Here is a 10,104-nt window from a genome sequence, read left to right on the forward strand (position 1 = left end):
GATTTGCATTTTTTTTTTTTTGGTTAAATTTTCATTTAAATCTTTCTTTTTAATAATCTAGATAATTGTCTTCTTAACGTTGAGTTGTAATTGTTGACATAGACTCTCTTTGACTAAACCTCAGATAGATTCTTCAGGCCCTCTTTTCATTTTTTGTTTTGTTTTGTTTTGTTTTTGTTTTTCCTTTAAAAAAATTTTTGTATCTGTTTTACCCATTCGATCTGTTTGAAGAAGAGCTTCCCATGTTTAAAAATTTGGGGAAAAAAGAATCCCTGGACAACTGGTGCCTAGAATACCAACATCCTGTAGGTCTTGTGTTCATCTAATTGGCCCGTCCACCTGGCAGGGGCTCCCACATGCCTCTGGAGAACACAACAGAAGGTGCTGGGAAAGGAGGGAGGGACATGGCTCAGCAGCTGCACCTACCTGGACTCTTCTCTATATACACAGAGAGGAGCAGCACTCCCAGCAGGGCAGCCTCTAGGTGAGGCTCCCTTTTCTCCATGGCCTGCAGTGCCTGGCCCCAAGCCTGTACACTCAGGAGCCCTCCATCTCTATCTATTACCCATGATGCAGGATGTGCTATAGCAGCCTGTTCAGCATGTCCAGCGTATGGTCCTTCTCCAGCATAATGTCATAAGTATCTGTGTGCTTCTGCCGCTCTTCCACCTTGTCATTTAAGAAACCAATCTTGAAAATTCTCTCCACACTGGGAACCCCATCAGCCATAGTGAGGTCCCTTTTGGAATCTCCCAGCAGGAGGCTGTGGTTTTGCCCTGAAGCTGCTGGACTTAGCCAGAGTTCTTACAAACAGAGTTGTTCTTGTTGGTTATCTGTGCACATGAGCTGGCTCTTGAATCTCTGTAGGAAGCTGTCTTTCTCAAAGTCTGTGTAATTAGACACAGTGTGGATAATGGGGTAGAACACTTTCATCTGTTGGATAATCTCCTCTGGGATATCGCCAAGGTCTGTGAAAAAGATGAAAAGGAAAAAGTTATGTTGGTAGAGGATATTGATGAATGTCTTGTCTTGAATCCCTCCCTAAGCATTGCATTGGACACTCTAACCACTTGGGCTATCTGAAACTTCTCAATCATCTGCTGGCATGGGCAATCATGTGTTTTGGTCCACCAATCCCTTAGATGAAGTAACTTCTCTATGATGGTGCAGTGTGGGTCAATCTCAGCTGGATAATAGTGGTGAAGGAGCCCCTTAAGCTCATTCCAGTATTGCTCACTGATGATCTTGCTGCTCTCTAGAATGTTGTAAGAAGTCCATCACTTCTTACAAGTCCATTCATTGCATGCAAACCTGCTCAAGTTCATGTCAAAATCAGAAATGACCTGTAAGTGGTCTCCTCCACCCCTGCAGAGGGTGCCAACAATCTCTTACACCTGTCCAGGCTGCCAACATCAGGACCCTGGTCTTCATCAGGATGCTCACCTGTCCCGAAATCTGAAAAGCACTGATACCAGCTCGGCACTGGGCCCAGGGAGAGCTCAGGGCAGCTCAGCAGCTCTGTGAGGCTGGGATACAGGGGTGGGAGGTGGATGAAGGGAACTCCAGCTTGGTTTAGGGTGCCTACTGGCCAGGGTGGCATGGAAGGGACAGGTCGGGGGGAGGCTTGGAGAGCCTTGAGGGTCTGGGCCTGCCCCTGACATTTCATTCTGTCTCACCTCTCTGCCATGGCACTCCTGGCTCTCTTTTTGATTAGGCCTCATCCTTGGGCCTTGTCTTCAGCCTTCACTGTCTAGTTGTGGCAAGAATGTTGCTAAATTTGTTAATAGAATATCCTCTATCTTTGATATCTGATCACCCTTGATACCTAATCAAATTTCTCATCCTCCATTTTTGATGTTTAAGCCCTTGAGTTGTCTTCAGCAAGAATCTTGTACAGATGGTCTTAAAGATACAGTCAGTTTAGCAAGAATAAACCTACCCTAGATATCCCTTCATAAGTGATTTTCTATCCACCAACCCCTCTACCTGCTTGATGTCTGTAAGTCCCCAGCTGTCTCTGCTGTATTTACATTTGGGCCAAATATCTCTCAGTTGTGATAGTCCTAACACCATTTGAAATAGTTCTGAACGAAGTCTTCCCTACTGTTTTAACAAGTAGCAGAATAATTTTTTAACTGTGTTTTTTTATGTGTTCTAGATACAGTCCATAATCTATTGTGTATTTTGAAAATATTTTCTCCAAGTCCATGCCTGGCATTCTCATTTTTTATAATTGTCTTCTGGAGTACAAAAGTTTTTAGTTCTATTGAAGTTACATTTTATGAATATTTCTTATATACTTCAAGCTCTTTGTGTCTTGTTAGAAATCTTTGCCTAACCCCAAGATCACAAAGGTATTCTCTTTTTTATATATAGCTTCAGCTCTTACATATAGGTTTATGATAATTCTGCATTTAATTTTCACTTATGTTATCAGGTAATGTTCAAGATTTTTTGTTTCTTTTTTTATATGGATATTTAGTTTCAGCATTATTTTTTTTAAAGATTTTATTTATTTATCTGACAGACAGAGATCACAAGTAGGTAGAGAGGCAGGCAGAGAGAAAGAGGGGGGAAACATCAGGGCCTGGGCCGAAGGCAGAGGCTTTAACCCACTTAGCCACCCAGACACCCTAGTTTCAGCATTATTTATTGAAAAATTTTTCTTTCATGTTTGAAGTGCTTTAATGCCTGTGTCAAAAATCAGGTAATTATATCAGTGTGGGTCTATTTTTGGACTTTATATTATTACTCCATTAATCTGTTTATCTTTACATTAGTACCACACCGTCTTGGTAATTGTAGCATTCTAATAAATGTTTTTTTAAGTTTTTGTTTAAATTCCAGTTAGTTAACACACAGTGTTATACTAGTTTCAGGTGTACTATATAGTGTTTCAACAACTGCATACATCATTCAGTGCTCATCATGACAAGTGCCCTCCTTAGTCCCCATCACTTATTTCACACATCCCCCTCCCACCTACATTCTGGTAACCATCAGTTCGTTCTTTACAGTTAAGAGTCTGTTTCTTGGTTTGCCTCTCTCTCTCTCTGTTCCCCTTGCTCCTTTGTTTCGTTTCTTAAATTCCACATATGAGTGAAATCATATAGTATTTGCTTTTCTCTGACTAACTTATTTCTAGTAAGATTTGATAGCAGGTACTGGAAGTTTTCCAAATTCTCTGTTTCTCTCTGTCTTCTGCCTATTCTAAGTTCAGTGAATTTCCATAAAAATATTAAATCAGCTTGTCATATTTCCTAATTGTGATTGTGTTGAAACTATGGAGTTTCAATTTTGGAGAGATTTGACATCTTAGTAAAATTGAGTGCTCTGTTCTGTTAATGTGTTATATCCCTCTATTTAATTAGGACTTCTTTAATTCCTGTCAGGAATGTTTTAAGTTGTCTATGTGTATGTCTTATATAAATTTTGTTTAATCTATATTTAAGCATTTACTTTCTGATTCATTGTAAATAGTATTATTTAACTTCAATTTTTTTCTGATATATGATAATAAATTGATTTTTTGTTACCTGTGACTTTGCTAAACTCACCCTAATAGTTGGTTTGTAGATTCCTTATGCTTTTCTAGACAATAATGTTGTCTGCATATAAAGAAGTTTTGTATCTCCCTTTTGTATATTTTGTGTGTGTGTGTGTGTGTGTGTGTGTGTGTGTGTTCATTGCCTTATTACACTGTCCTCCAGCACAAATATGAGTGGAGTAGATGGGAATGGACACTCTTATCTTGTCAGTCTTTAGGGTCCAAAGCAAAAGGAACAGTATTTCACTGTTAAGTAAGATGTTAAATGAAGATTTTCTGTTTGTGTCCTTTATCAGTTTATCACATTTTGACATGGATTTTTATGATGAATATGTAAATTTTCTCAAATGCTTTGGTGTATGTAATAAGATAATCACATGTTATTTTTAAAAATTCTATTATTATAATAATTGCAGTGTTTTATTTTTGAATATTAAGCCAATTTTGCATTCCTGGTATAATTTCCCACTTTAGTTATGCTATATTATCTATTTTATATATTGCTACATTTAATTTGTTAATACTTTGTGGAGCATTTTTATATTTATGTCTATCATTTTCTTATTATGTCTTTTTTTCTGGTTCTCCTACCAGAGTACTGCTGTCCTCATTAAACAAACTGGGAGATGTTGACTCCAGTTCTATTTTCTGAAAGAATGTCTATAGATCTATATACCTTTTTCTTAAATATTTCATAGACTTCACTTGTGAAGCAACCACAGCTTGGAATTTTCTTTGGGGAATATTTTTAACTATGAATTAAATTTTTAATAGTTGCAAGGCTTTATCACTACAGAAATTTTTTCTGTTTGTCTGTTTGTTCTATCAATTACTGAGGGAGGATTATTGAAATCTCAATTATTTCTCTGTTTCTATGAATTCTATTAGATTTTAATTATTTCATCTCTGAAATTTCCATTTGAATCATTTTTAATCTTCCATTAAGAAATTCTTCTTCATTATCTTTATATTTTCCTTTACATTCTTAAGCATACTTATAAAATTCTAATAGCTACTTATTTATTTTATTATTTTATTGAAGTGTAATTAACATACAGTGTTATATTAGTTTCAGGTGTACAATATGATGATTCAGCAATTCTATGCATTTGTCAGTGCTTATCAAGACAACAGTATTCTTAATCTTCTTTATCTAATTCATCCATCCTCACACTAAACCCCTCTGGCACCTACTGGTTTGTTTTCTGTATTTAAGAGTCTGTTTTTTTGTTTGTCTGTTTTTTCCCTTTTTTAATTTGTTTTTGTTTCTTAAATTCCACATATGAATGAAATTGCATGGTATTTGTCTTTTTCTAACTGTCTTATTTCATTTAGCATTATACTCTGTAGGTCCATCCATGCATTTGCAAATAGCAAGACAATTCTTTTTTATGGCTGAGTAATATTCCAGCATATGCATATCTATATCTATATTTGTATCTATATCCAGCACATTTTCTTTATTCATCTATGGATAGACACATGGGTTGCTTTCATCTATTAACTTGTAATTACACTGTTTCTTCTTTTTGTGTCTGTTACTATTACTATTTCTCCTATTATGTGTATATTCCTGCTTCTTTGGTAAGTTTCTAGTGATTACCAGATATTATAAATTTATATGTTGAGTGCCAGAGTTTGTTTCATTCCATTAAGAAATGTTGAATTTTGTACTAGCATGCAGTTACTTGCATATCATTTCAATTCTGTTAAGTTTACTTATTATTTTAAGTGTGGCACGTACATAGCTCTTGGGCTAACTTTCTCCACTATAATGATGACAGCCTTTTGAGGAGTTTTTCTAATGCCCCACATATGATGAGGTCTCTTTACTTTGGCTGAAGAAACACAAATTGTTCCCATCCTTGTGTTACTCTGAGAATTGTTCGGTTGATTATTTTTTGGATATTCTTTCCAAGCTTATGGAGATTCCAGATATTGACTTAAGTCAATACTCAGACACAGAGGATTCCTCAGCCAATGTCTGGAATTCTGTGTGTGTATATGTATGTGCATGTACATGTATGTCCCTATTTTTTTCCTCAAAATTGTTTTAATCCTTGTTATGTATAATACACCCTGATGTTTTCAAATCTGTTTTCTGTATTTTTTAAATTTAATTTAATTTAATTTTTTTCAGTGATCCAAAATTCATTGTTTATGCACCACACCCAGTGCTCTATGCAATACGTGCCCTCCTTATTTTCTAGTATTCTGTCTCAAAATTTCTAGCTGCCCCAGTTTCACTGAACTGTGTCTCTCTCTGCAACTCATCCAAACATCCCATCTCTATTTGGGTTCTCCCTCTCTGCCTTTCAGCCTGAAAACTACCTTTAGGAAATAAGCTTGTTCACTTGTTTCTTTTCCTTCTGTGCTGTATGATGTCCAATGTCTATCCATTGATTTTTTTTTTTCATAATAGTTAAATTTCTTTATTTACAAATTCTATTTTGAAATTCACATACTTGCTAAAATATATTTGTAATCCCCAAATTGGCATTAACAATGTTTTTGCACCATTTGCAACCATACATAGGATAGGGGAAAGTTTGAGTTGTCCAATATGCATTTTCCTGCTGAAGACCAAGAGTATGCTCTGCCTTCTTGTTTCAATTCTCACATTCATAGCAAGGGTTCTTTTCCTGGTCTATTGGGTGTCACTTTTTTTTTTTTTTTTGCATTTGTGTGTGTGTGTGTGTGTGTGTGTGTGTGTGTGTGAATGTGTGTTTTGGATGGTGATTTCACTGCTTAAAATGGCCCTTGAGCATGGTGTTGAAACACTATCTAGTGTTTCTAGAAACAGGAAGCCTGTGATGTGTCTTAGGGAGAAAATATGTTGGTTAGATAAGCCTCATTCAGACATGAGATATACAGCTATTGGCCATGAGTTCAAGGCTAATGAATCAAAGAATATATGAATAAGGTATTTTGAAACAGAAACATACATAACACTAGATCTCCTACTGATGGGTTGATGAAACTGTTTGTAACCAGTGTCTCTGATCTATTTCCTCCTTCTTTTAGAACATACAGATACATTCATCTCTGCCCTAAGTGAATATACACATATACATATGTATTAGAAAAGTTAATTTTAAAGAAAAAAAATATGCATTTAACATTTCAGACAAGACCTCTTTCTCTCTCCCCCCACCAAATAATTAACACTAAGTAACTTCTTGATAACATGCAATCTTTGTTTCTATTTCCAAATGTGCACTAGACATGTTGTTATATTACTAATTTCTTGACACATCAGTAATTAGATTCTAAACTAGGCACTTCTTGTATCTATCATCAAACTCAATAATGGTCACAATCTCCAGTCATCCCTACATTAATAATTGCTTGTATTTAGGTGTGTCTGTGTAACTAGAAGTTTGTCTACCTTGCCTTCTTGAGAACTGGGTCTTGTATTTACAAAACTATAGTTTTCTCCTAACATCTAGCAAAGAGCTACTCATTTAGTGGGTAGTACTTATACACCCCCAACTCATTCATACATGTATACTGTGCCACATTCTTAAAAGGCCTGTAAGACTGGTATGTATTTAAATCAGGGATAACCTTATATGCCTATAGAATACAGGTACAAAAGCATACTATTTTGTGAGAAGAAACCCTTCCACACAATCTGAAATCCTACTATTAATCATTCACCTATTTGAATTAGTTAAGTCTGCTGTATAAAAAAAGTTAACTAACTAAATAGCTATTAATTATGTCCAAACTTTGCAACTTAGCAGTATAACAACTACAGTATTGTGGTAATTACACATTTTAATTTATAAGGAGGGCTCTGTGTTCAAAGAGTCAGTTTTAAAATGAGTCATTTAGAGGTAGGAGGGAAGATGGCAGGAGTAGGGGACCTCATTTCATCTGCTCCCTAGAATTCGGCTAGATATCTGTCAAATCATTCTGAACACCTGTGAATTTAGCCTGAGATCTAAGGAAATAATGACGCAACTCTATAAATAGGCAATCACTTTTTGCAAGGTAGGAGGTGCAGAGAAGTGAGTGAATCTAAGGGGATATATTGGAAGATATACAGCAGGTGGGAAGAGCCTCCAGAAGACAGCTACCGGAAAGTATATACACCAGAGTGCAAAATCAGAACTTTTAGAAGTCTGCTTGTAAGGAATGCTGTAAGGAATGACCCTCCCTGAAGGGTCCTCAGGTCGTGAAGTGGGGCAGAACCCTAGGTAGGACAGTGTAGTCTCAGGATCCCCGGGGTCATGGAAAGAATGGGAGAGGCTGACTTGGCAGAGTTCCCAACCCCTGGAGCAGGGAAACTGGCTACAATCAGCAAGGCCAAAAGTGGGCTTTCAGCTCAGTTGCCATCATCAATGAACTACAGTACTATCCAAGGACCACTTTCTGAGCTGGTTTGCTGCAAAAGGCAGAAACTCAGTAATCCTCATGCTTCCCCAGGGAGGATCTGTGCAGTGTGCACTATAGGAACCTGTAGGGTTTAGTGAACACAAAAGTGATTGACTGCTGGGGCCCCTGGGTGGCTTAGTCATTAAGCCTCTGCCTTCAGCTCAGGTCATGATCCCAGGGTCCTGGGATTGAAACTTGCATTTGCTCTCTGCTCAGTAGGGAGCCTGCTTCCCCCTCTCTCTCTGCCTATCTCTCTGCCTACTTGTGATCTCTCTCTCTCTGTCAAATAAATAAATAAAATCTTTAAAAAAAATAATTGGGGGTGCCTAGGTGGCTCAGTGGGTTAAAACCTCTGCCTTTGGCTCAGGTCATGATCCCAGGGTCCTGGGATCAAGCCCTACATCGGGCTCTCTGCTTAGCAGGGAGCCTGCCCCCCCCCCCCACTGCCCTCTTGTGTTTTTTGTCTGTCAAAAAAAAAAAAAAATTTAAAAAAAAATGATTGACTGCTTTTCCCTGAGGATTCACTGAAGAGTTGGGGCCTCAATCTTTCATTTCCAGGGCTAGAGATCAGGGGGCTGCCATTTTAATTTTTTCTTTCTTTTCTTTTCTTTTCTTTTCTTTTCAAATCCTCTAAAGCATCAAAGAAATCCTTCAGTGAACAAAAGCTACGTAGAGCAACCCAAAGCAGCTTACACTGAGCCTGGCCCCATGGAGGGGGTAGAGCACTCTACCCAGACAAAGACACCTGAGAATCAGTGTAGCAGGTCTCTTCCCCAGAAGACCAGCAAGAACATCAAGCTAATAACAAGTTTATGGATCACATAGAACTGAAAAACTGCAGCACTAGAGGAAAAGAGTATATAGAATTAGAGGTTTTTTTCTCATGACTTTTTTGTCTTTCAATTTAAAATTTTTTTTTCATTTTTTTCTTTTCAACTAGCTTCTTATTTTATCAACCCATTTTAAGTCTCTTTTTAATTTTAATTTTTACATTTACATTTTATAAATATATTCTTCATTTTTTGGCTTCCTTTTACTGTGTTCACTTTTATTTTTGTGTACATATAAATTTTACTTTCTTTACAATTTTGGGATCAAGGGTCTTCTAATAAAGAGACCAAAATACATCCAGGGGCAAGAGTATTACCCTGTTCTACCTGTTTAATTGTATTCTCTCTTCCCCCTCCTTTTTTTTTTCTTTTTTCTTTTTTTGGTTTTTGATCTCTTCTCATTTGCCTAGTGTATATTTCTCTGGGGTTGTGGTTAATTTATTTTATTCTTTTTTGTCCTCTCATTCATCTATTCTTTCCTGGACAAAATGACCAGAAGGAAGAATTCCCAGGAAAAAGAAGAAGAGATAGTACTCACTGTCAGAAACATAATAAATATCAGTATTAATAAAATATCTGAGCTAGAATTCAGAACAATAATTATAAAGATACTATCTGAGCTTGAAAAAAAAAGCATAAAAGGCACTAGAAAATCCTTTTCTAAAGAAATAAAAGAACTAAGATCTAATCAGGTTGAAATCAGAAGGGGTATAGCTGAGATGCAATCAACAATGGAGGTTCTTATTGCTAGGCTAAATGAGGCAGAAGGAAGAATAAGTTATATAGAAGGTAAAATTTTGGAGAACAAAGAAAATGAGCAGAAGAGAGATAAACAATTACTGGATCATAAGAGGAGGATTTAAAAAATCAGTGATATCATAAATGGAAACAATATTAGAATTATTGGGGTCCCAGAGGAAGAGGAAAGAGGGGGCAAAAGGTATATTTGAGCAACTTATAGCTGAGAACTTCCCTAATCTGGGGAATCCAGACATCCAAGTCCAGGAAGCACAGAGAACTCCCCTCAAAATCAATAAAAATGGATCAAGACCCCAATATATAATTGTGAAGCTTGTAAATTTCAGAGACAAAGAGAAAATTCCAAAAGCAGCTTGAGACAAAATGTCCTTAACCAACAAGGGTAGGAACATTAGACTGGCAGAAGACATATCTATACAGACTTGGCATGGTATACTCAGGGTAGTAAATGAGAAAAACATTCAGCCAAGAATACTTTATTCAGCAAAGCTTTCATTCAGAATGGAAGGAGAGATAAAGAGCTTCCAGGACAAATAAAAACTAAAAGAATTTATTATCACTAAGCCAGCCCTGCAAGAGATATTAAAG

At 36.7% G+C, this 10,104-nt stretch overlaps 1 pseudogene; it reads right to left on the minus strand.

The window, feature by feature from the left end:
• Positions 1-537: 537 nt before the first annotated feature.
• On the minus strand, positions 538-1,721 carry LOC111155520 (annotated as a pseudogene).
• Positions 1,722-10,104: the final 8,383 nt, after the last annotated feature.

Source organism: Enhydra lutris, unplaced genomic scaffold (genome assembly GCF_002288905.1).
Source record: "Enhydra lutris kenyoni isolate GAN:26980312 unplaced genomic scaffold, ASM228890v2 scaffoldscaffold42, whole genome shotgun sequence".
Taxonomy (NCBI): Eukaryota; Metazoa; Chordata; class Mammalia; order Carnivora; family Mustelidae; genus Enhydra; species Enhydra lutris.